A 10,888-nucleotide genomic window follows, 5' to 3' on the forward strand; every position below is an offset into this window, starting at 1 on the left:
AGAGAGAGAGAAAGAAGCAAAGATGTTGGAAGAAAAGATACTCTTCTCTACAAGTAGTGCTGGAACAACTGGACATTCACATTAAAAAAAATCATATAGACACATACCTTCTACCTGTCACAAAAATAAACTCAAAATATATTATACACTAAATGTAAAATACAAAACTATAAGACTTCTAGAAAACATAGGAGAAAATCTAGCCTTAGGTACGGCCAAGACTCTTTAATTACAATACCAAGGACATGATCCATAAATGAAGCAATTGATAAGCTGGAATTCATTAAAATGAAGAACATCTGCTCTGCCAAAAACACTTGAAGAATGGGCAAGAAGACAAGCGACAATTGGGAGAAAATATCCACAAAAGACATACAATTAAACACAATCAAAATGAGACTGTTGTCATACTGAAACTTCTTAAACTTCGCAATGAGAAAATGGATAACCCAAATAAAAGTGGGCCAAAGACCTGAATAGACATTGCACTGAGGAAAATATGCAGATTACAAATAAGCATATGAAAAGATGTTCTACTTTGTTTATTAGGGAAATGCAAATTAAAATGACAAGAGATACCACTAGGCAGTATTAGAATAGTATAATTCCGAAGCACAAGGCCACCCAATGCTGGAGAAGCTGTGGAGCAGCAGAAATGCGCATTCATTGCTGGCGGGAATACACAGTGGTACAGACACTTGGGAAGACAGTGTGACAGTACTCACACAACTAAACATCATTTTACCATATCGTCCAGCAATCATGCTTCTTCGTGTTTGCCCAAATGAGTTGAAACTTTATGTCCACACACAAAATCTGCACATGCCAGGTTTTAATAGATTAATTGATAATTGCTAAAACTTGAGAGAAGCCAATATACTCCTTAGTAGGTGAACAGACAAGAAAACTGTGATATGTCCAGACAGTGAGATATTCAACTAAAAGAAGAAGTTAGTTATCAAAACATTCAAAATATGGAGGAATCTTAAACAGAGATTGCTAAGTTAAAGAAGCTGGTCTGAAAAAGTTACACACCCTATGATTTCAACCATATGACATCCTGGAAAAGGCAAAGCTATGGAGACAATATGAACATCAGTGATTACTGGGAGTTACAAGGAGCATTACTGGGAGTTAAGAGGGGTGAAGGGATGAAAGGGGATGGTACAGGGGATATTTAGGGCAATAATAATACTCTGTAGGAAACTCACACTGAATACATGTAATTATACATTTGTCAAAACTCATAGCATGAACAAAGTCAAGAGAGGCCCTGATATAAACTATGGACTTTGAATGAGAATGATGCAAAAATGTAGTAGATTAATCAATTGTAACAATATACCAATCTGTTGGGGGCTATTGATAACTGGAGAGACTCCGTGTGTACGTGTGTATGCATGTACGCAGGTCCTATAACGATTCTGTACTTTCTGTTCAATTTTGCCATGAACCAAACATTTCTCTAAAAAATAAAGTCTATAAAATTATGCCTTCTAAAACAGAGCATCAGGAATAATGTAGTTATAGTTAATTTCTGCAACAACGGTCATGTGTACCTAATTGTCTGTGCTCTGTATCCCTAAAGTGATCGGTCACCTTAACCTAATTACTAAAGCTACAAAGCCCTTCACACTGTGGTCTGCACTGCAACCATTTTTTTTTTTTTTGAGCAATATTCTGGAGCACCTCTTGGTTTAAAAATAAAAATGAAAGTTACAGAATGCAACATGTTTCTTAAATGATGTTGCAAAACCCTCAGAATAGGTATAAATAAAAAATATGATCAAATTTGATCCTAATATTAATGTTTTTATGGGATGATTCTGATGATGGCTGAAAAAAAAAAAAACGAAAAAGAGAGGAAGGTCAGTAGAAAGCCTTACTGTCAATTTTATTGCAAAACAGTTATCTAGATGGAATCCACCAGAGAAAAATAGAGACACAGAGAAAAAATATTTAGGCTCCGCAAAATTCATTGGTAGGTAAAAACCTTGTGGATAGGTGCAGAGGTGATAGAAAGGAAAGAAAAAGGGAATGAAGGAAAAGCAGAGAAATGCAGTGTAAAAAAACTGATGAGAATCCATTCAGGAAGACTCATACCTCAAGATAGAATAAACTTGGCAGCAAGTAATAAGTTACTATTTCATGGAAATTAAAGAGAACATGTGATTCACAAAACGAGATAAAAGATTTAAGTTTTAAGACCATGGAATAAACTGACAAAGCAAGCACAAAACACAAAAGGAAATAACATACATTAGAAAGCAGTCAATTACACGAACATAAAATCAGGAGTCTGAGGACACTGCAGGGATAAGGCGAGGGAAACACTGCACAGCTCACAGTCCAAAGGGCATATGATTTAGTGCCGGAAGTTAGTGGAGCAGCGTCTATAGAGCATAAAGGGAAATATTGTGAATCCTGAATTACATACTCAGGAAGTTGGGCTTTACATATAAAAGCACCAAGAAGATAGATTTAATGTGCAAGAATTCAGGAAATATAGTTCTTCGTTATGAGATAGATTCAAGATAAGTAGTTTACTTGTGAGGGGACAATATTTAGTGAGGTTTTGATAGAATGAATTCCTTGCATTGAAAAACTCAGATAATTAATCTAAGCCCAACATGCCCATTCCAGCTGTCCTCTCAGTAAAATTTCAAAAGTGGGAATGGGACCTTCAGAAATACATGGAAGCAGGCCATTAGGTTCTATGAAAAGTTTCACTATACTTCAGAGAAATCAAGACAAAGAAACTCTTCTTTTCCCCTGCTTACCTTCTCCTCATCATCTCCTTGCCTGTGGGTATGGTTGTGGTATACAGAATTTCTCCAGCTGTTGGCTGTTAGTCTGAGGTTAAATTTACGCTGGCATTCAATGATATTACCTACATATACCACCTGTGGGCTTCTGAATATGTAGATAAATTTCCTAAACTTTTAAGGCAATTTCAGTGGGATTTCAAAAGTATTTCATCTGATATCATATGGTGTGAAAGGTTGAATAGAAAGAAGCCCATACACTAAAATAAGGTATAACTAGAAAACTGTGATGATTATATTGACAAATGGATAACAGAGATTATTTCTCTGAAGACAAGTCATATAACATAAAAACTGTAACTAGTCTCAGCTATATGAAAATCACAGACTACCAGGCACATAAAGAAAGAGGGAAGAGAGGTTGAAGAACATTTTCATTAAGTCATTAATCTTGTCATCTTTCACAGCAAGGGATTAGTAGATTATTTTTTCTAAAGCTAAAGCAAGAAAGGTTTAACTGATAATTTAAAGTAAGAAAATGAAATGCTAAGAAAATAATAACAGATAGCTCTGATGAGGTGATATATACACAACAAAAGATGAGAGAGTAAAGAAGTATCAACAAAACATCAGATAAAATCACAAAAATAGGACCAATCTGATGTTCTGTGGGAGGTATTTTGTCTGATCTTGGGAAAAATCGCTTTATCTCTCTCTCTCTTTTTTTTTTTTTGAGACAGAGTCTCATTTTATTGCCCTTGGTAGAGTGCTATAGCATCACAGCTCACAGCAACCTCCAACTCCTGGGCTTAGGCCATTCTCTTGCCTCAGCCACCCGAGTAGGTGGGACTACCCGGGCCCGCCACAAGGCCCAGCTATTTTTTTGTTGCAGTTTGGCCGGGGCCAGGCCTGAACCCGCCACCCTTGATATATGGGGCCAGCACCCTACTCAATGAGCCACAGGCGCTGCCCTCACTTTCTCTCTTTAATTTAGTTTCTCATCTATAAAATGGGAATAAGCATAATAACTACTAATCAGGTGGTAGCAAGCACAAAAAGAGGTAAGGTCTACAGTGGTTGGCCTGATGGCTGTCATGTAGTAGGATTTGAAGAAACGGTAGTTATTGCTCTGGTGCTTCTCCACAAGAGAGAGCATTGTTGGATGATGGGCCTGAATATTATAAGTCTACCCATTTTCATCTCACTGCTCTTTTACAATAATGTGATATAACAGTAATCACATTACTATTATAATCACTAAATTCTAACTGACAGTACTTTTTATATTTGTAAAACACAAATGATTTCTGATTTAATATAAACATACATATGTGTGTGCCTATAAACACACACACACACACAGACGGTGCTCAAAGGCACATTATAAGAAAGAAAAAAACTGTATTAAAACTGTAATAATTTATATGTACCAATAACATTTGTTATCTTGTATCTCTTGTAATTTCAGAAGTCAAATTTTATTTAGTATTTCAATTTTAATGCAAATTTTATTTAGTATTAAGAAAGGAAAAAACCTTTCTTAAAATGTGTATACTTTGGCATCTTTGTATATTTCTGTCTCAAATAATAATTCTACCCAGCAGAAAGGAACAAATTATTAATATCAATAGAGAAAGTATAGATGTCTTTTTTCACAAGAAATGCTGTTGATTAACTGGCTTGCTATTTGGAAAATAAATCCCTTACCTGGATTATCCTGTTTTCTCTTCCTCCACTTTACTGACTTTGTGATTATTCTTAAAGTAGAGCCAGATCATCTATTACTCCTCTGTTCAAGCTCTCTGCTGTCTCCTGTCTCACTTGGGATCTATAACCTACACAACGCCATGATTTGGTTTCTCTTGCTCTGGCTGTTACCTTCCCATCTTGCTGATTAGCTCCTGCTCACTGGTTCCCTGGTGGTACCTCAGACACATCAGGCCTGATTTCAGGGAGCCTGCGCTCCCGCTTCCCTTGGCGTGACATACCTTCTTTCAAAGCTGAAGGCACTAATAACTCTCCGACATACTCACATAAATAGATAAATACAGATTTTTAAAACCCTACCTTAGCTTAGTCATTGAGAGAATATTTACTTGAAATAGTGAGGGAGAGTTTACACAGTTTTAGGGTCCTTTATACGGTGGCTCAATTAACCTCAGAAACTATTTTCTTAGATTTTCCCAAAGTTGTCTTTTCGAGTATTACTGGTCACATATTTGATAGTCTTACATACAATCGATGCATCTAATTTTTCAATGGCCTTAATATATAGAAATAACCATATCCACTAAAATAAAAACCTACCTGAATAATGGTAATGAGTACATTGCTAAATGAATTATATTGTTTTCTTTCCCCTAAAAGTTTGTTATATAACTTAAACACAGATATATATACACATAAACATGTGTGTAAACAATATGTGCAATTTGAAATGCATATGTTAATTTCAAAGCAAACACCTGGAACATATGGGAACAGTATAGATAGGTGAACATATTTTAACAGACAGTGTTTGTAAATTCATATAGCGATACAACTGACAGTTTTATTAATAATAATGTATCATATGTCTAAAGAATAGACTTCCCATGAATGTTGTTTGTATGTTTTGTTTTTTTTCCCATTTTAGCAATTATGGCTTCTAATGTCTTATATCTAATCCTTATCATATAGCCAAAATGCAGAGACCAATGCACAGAATTTCATGGTTATGTGCACAGAGGAACGTCCAAATTGTGAAATGCATATGTGCCTTTCTGTGTTATTTTCTGGCAAACACAATTGCACAGGAGAGTATGTGTGATCCACTACTGCATACGAAATGGCTTATGGTTCTCTCAGTGCCTGATGGAAAATTTTAATGGAAACTGTATTTTACACTGAAATGCTTGTGAGTTTTAATATGGCAGCGTATATTTTTATAGGCTTTATTGAAAACAGAAGAAATCCTACTGACAGACTCACTATTCTTTCAGCACCGTCCTCGCTGTATGTTTCTGTGAAATCAGCTGGCTGCACGCCATCTTCATAGGTGCGTGATTGCACAATTGATGCTTTGAAACACCTGCTGCTCACATTACTGTGTAGATAAACCCTTGTTGAGGTAAATCCTGAGGTTTCAACATGAATGCTTTTACAAAGGTTTTGTTTTTCTGGCTCAGTTGAGATCCTTGCACTTATCTGATGTTTCAACTTCACAGTAGCCTGTACTTATTCAAAATGCAAACTCACAAGTCAAAGAGGAATTTTCTTTTGTATGTGTCATAAACAGAAAATCTTGCAGAGATGTGGGCCTCATTAAAGCATGTCATTTTACATAGACTCCAAAAAGTGGGATCGTATAATTAATAATTCATTTGTACTTTTTTTTTTTTGAGCACCTATTAACTGCCATGAGGGTATGGAGGTCAACAAAACTGAGGAGGCCCTGCCCTCTAGTGGGAAGGCAGATAATAAGCAAGTCAAAACATCAATGCAAATTATGTTAAGGGCTAAGACATTCTGATGGAGGTTCTAGTCTAAACTCTTTCAAGATCACATTCTAGAAAAGCAAGGCTTTCTGTTTTCTTTTCTATATATGAAATATATTTCTTATTTTATATATTATATGTGTGTAAATTACATATATAATTGTTTTTCAAGCCACATATGTCCTATTTTTCATATTAAATGGCTGGATACATTCCAGACATCCATTGTGTGTCTTTAGCATATGGTGTGTTTGTTAGTAAATATTACCATTTCCTAAGCTATATAGAGATGGAAAACAAGTACGTAGGCTACTGGGTTTTTTTTCTGTTATTTTTAGTTAACATATAATAATTGTCCATATTCATGAGGTACCGAGTGATATTTCGATACATGTATACAATGTATAGTGATCAAATCAGATTAATTAGGCTATCCATCACCTCAAATATATATCATCTCTTTATGTTAAGAACATTCATAATCATAAGGAGAATTAAGTATTAATAAAAGTTCTTTAAATGCTTAATCTAGAATACATTTACATGCAATCAATTTTTATTTTATTTTATTTTATTCATTTATTTTTGAGACAGAGTCTCACTATGTCACCCTTGGTAGAGTGCTATAGCATCACAGCTCATAGCAACTTCAAACTCTTGGGCTTAAGCAATTTTCTTGCCTCAGCCTCCCAAGTAGCTGGGATTACAGGTGCCTGCTACAACACTGGGCTATTTTTTGTTGCAGTTGTCATTTTTGGTTAGTTGGCCCTGGCTGGGTTTGAACCCACCAACTTCGGTGTATGTGACTGACACCCTAACCACTGTGTACAGGTGCCGAGTCTGCAATCAGTTTTTAAAAGGAAATAGTCAATGGATTGAGAATCAAATATGGGAGAGCTAGAGACATTACTTCTCTTCAGTTATCAAGAAGTTTCTGAAGGTAACCTTTTCATATAAAGTAAGACTAAATAAATACTTGAGTGAAAAAAAATAAACCAATAAACTAATTTAGAAAACATTTGATAGATATACTGATTCCTTTCTTTGAATGAATAAATTGACCAGCTCAAGTTACGTGTTCTGTCTAAATTTTCAGTGTAAAGGGAGTGAGTTTTTATCCTTACACTGAATACTTAAATAAGCTCCACATTTTCCTGAAATAGTTGGACATATATGGCATTCACCTTCTCAATGACATATTAAAATAAATTCAAAAACTTTGAGTTAAAAGGGTTTGTGTTTCCTGTTTATATTGTCTAACGTAAGGGTTTTTTGAAGTTGAGGGATGCACATATATGCAGTTCAATCAGTTATTTCCATCCAATTTTCAAATGTATACAGTGAATACACATACTTCCTTTTAACGAATTGAAAATTACACTATAATGGGATTGTCCAGCTTTGAATTTGCACACCATTTGCACGTATTTGATTCAAATCATATGAGCAATCTACAAGTTACATATAACCATTACTGTAACCACAGATATTCTCCCAATATATCATATAACTTAAATTCTCAATAATTTATAGTGCTTACATTTTGATTTAAAAAAAAAAAACTCGGCTCAGCGCCTATAGCTCAACCGGCTAAGGCGCCAGCCACGTATACCTAAGGTGGCGGGTTCGAATCCCCAGCCCGGACCCGCCAAACAACAATGACGGCTGCAACCAAAAAATAGCCGGGCGTTGTGGGGGGCGCCTGTGGTCCCAGCTACTTGGGAGGCAGAGGCAGGAGACTCGCTTGAGCCCAGGACGTGGAGGTTGCTGTGAGCTGTAATGCCATGGCACTCTACCCAGGGGGACAGCTTGAGGCTCTGTCTCAAAAAAAATAAAAAAATAAAAAATAAAAAAAAACTCATCAAGAAAGTTATAATATATGAAATACTATTAAATAAGTGTGAGAGTCATAGAAATAGAAAAATTTAAAGAGCTATGCCATTTGTAAGCAAATATAATTAATTTTATTTTCCAGGAAAATAGTAAGTTTCGTAGATTTTCTTTTCATTATGCTTAAGGTGCATTTTATCAGTTGAAGTCTATATCCAGTGTTTTGCTATCAACAAGCAGTAAGTGGAAGTTTGCTAGGTTTAATTACTCATTTGTGTCTTCCTGGAGTGCTCAACTGCTCAAACAATCTAGTAGTAGAAATAGATGTGAAATACTAGGAGAACAATCCTCATCCTTTTTCCCCCTCATCCAGGGAGGAGGAATTCCCTCATTGTGATCCACTGCTTATGGATTTTGTGTCTCAGATCTAGGGAATGGTGGGGGCAGAGACAGCTCTGCAGGCAAGGACACAGCAAGGAATGGACAGAAAAGGCGCTGACTCGACCCCAGAGCTTCCTCCAAGGGGCTGGATTTAGAGATGTCAGAAACCTGCTCATTATAAACTATTTTAAAAATCATCTAAATGTCTGGTAGAGTTAATAACTTCCTCACACTTAGAGATTTTAGAAGACTTGCAACATTTTGGCTATACTAGAAGAAGACCTTAAAGTTCTACACATTTGAGATTTCCCTTAGGTTATCCTACTTGTGGAATAACTGGTTCAAAGGGCTTGGTTTGTTGATGTCACTTGCCCTATGTGTGTTACCAATCTCTTTTTTGAAAAATATTACCTTGCAATGATACAAGCAAGGCACAAACATATCCAACCTACAGCATTCTCATCAGAACATTTTGATGTAAAATCATCTCCATAACGTGGTAAAGAAAATTAGCAAATACTTCTCCACCCCTCATCCACACAAAAATATTCTATAGTGATTCTAGATGTGTTTTATTTCACAGTTTTAAAGCAAAATTAAAATAATAATAATGATAATAAAAGTTTGCCTACCTAAATAAAATATGGTCTAAGCTTAAGAAAATAATTCTTTAGAGCAGCTATTCATATTTGGTTTTCTTAACTTTTCATTTCCATTTTTTTTTTCAGTGTGTGTGTGTGTCAAACAGGGTGCCCTTTAACTAGGCTATCTACATTATAGTAGCAACTAAATAGCTCTTTAATAGATTCCATAGCCCTTAAATATATAAACAAAGTCTGCATAAAACTTTTGCTCTAATTTCTCTCTATGTTTCTTGTAGTGTGTGTGCAGTTGTTCTTTTTTTTAAAAGGCTAAGGTAAGCCCTTTCTTGATATATATTTTTTCTTGATAAGAATGCTTCTTATGTCTCTAAAATAGGAGGTAAACATTTCACTAGTAGATGGATTAGTTTCTATGCTGCATAACACACTACCAAAAATTTAGGAGTTTTAAATAGCATCTATCCATTATCTTTCAGTTTGGGGTACGGAGTTCAGGTCCTCACAAGGAGGTGAACTAGGGGTATACCGGGCTGCTTTCCTTAATGGACCACAGGCCAAATTCAGTGCCTGATTGCTATGTCTTTTGCTTGCTGGAAGCTAGGAAAGGCCCTTTTCCTTTTGTTCCCTGTGATGTGGTCTGCTTACAGGCCATTAGCAACATACCCCCCTGCGAGCTAGGTAACATGAGCCTCATATAGACTAATAGCTGACTCAAGTCAGCTAACATGAGCCTCATATAGACTAATCACAGAGTTGACTATCTCATTGCTTTGCCATATTTTATCAGTTGAAACCAAGTTATAGGTCTACCATATTCCAAGACCACCACCTTAGTATTCTGCCTAGCACAACAGTCAACAGTATGACTGCGTTTTACTGCCCTACCATCTGTCAGGTGAACTGTTTCATGCTTCCAGAGTCCAGAGTCTTGAGCTGAATCTACTATCATTGTACCAAACTGTTTTAGAACTGTCTTAGAAATGTGGTCAGTCTATGCACATGGGTTTTCTAATATTTGTCATTGATTTCCCCCCAGACTCCTCAATAACAATAATAAAGTATATAGAGAATTTCTAAATTTATAAACTACTTTCTTGTAATTCTTTTGCTTCTTTCTGAGGATTTAGTAACATTTTAGTAGTATTTGTTCATAAATATAAGTGTTGCTATTACTATGTAGCTACGTGCTATGTAGTTACTATGCCAATATTAGCACTGTGTGGACTGAAGCCTACTGATTTTTTTGACTTGTCCCCAGTTGAAATGACCAGATAATGGTGTCTGGGTGCTTTCCTATTGGCTTAGGTCAGAATGAAACTACCATTCTAATTCAATTTGTCAAGTGCAAAAGCAAAATAAAAGGCATTCTTTGACTTGCTAAAGCTCAGCATTATACTCATGCATCTTATTATTGGTTAAAAGTAGATTTGATAAAGGCATAAAGTATAAAAAGAAGCCACTCAGTAGAAGCCAAAAGTCAAGAAGTTAAAGAAGAAAGAAAAAAATGTGCTGACCATGCCAGAAACAAATGTCAGCAAGACCAAGACAAAGAACAAAAAAAAAGGTATTACTTAAATTCAGAATAAAAATTACTAACCTCATTTGACATCAATTTGAAATTTTCTAGCTGTGAGTTGTAGAGACTGGCAAGCCACACTTTGTAAGCTATGTAAGGCCATTTCCTTCTTGAGGAATGAGGTCTCATTCTGAGGGGTGCAGCTACTGTTAGCTTACATTTACCCTCTACCTACAACATTAAAAATACATTGAAGGCTCGGCGCCTATAGCTCAACCGGCTAAGGCGCCAGCCATGTACACCTAAGGTGGCGGGTTC

The sequence above is a fragment of the Otolemur garnettii genome, unplaced genomic scaffold (genome assembly GCF_000181295.1).
Source record: "Otolemur garnettii isolate 467f Iridium unplaced genomic scaffold, OtoGar3 scaffold00137, whole genome shotgun sequence".
In the NCBI taxonomy this organism is placed as follows: Eukaryota; Metazoa; Chordata; class Mammalia; order Primates; family Galagidae; genus Otolemur; species Otolemur garnettii.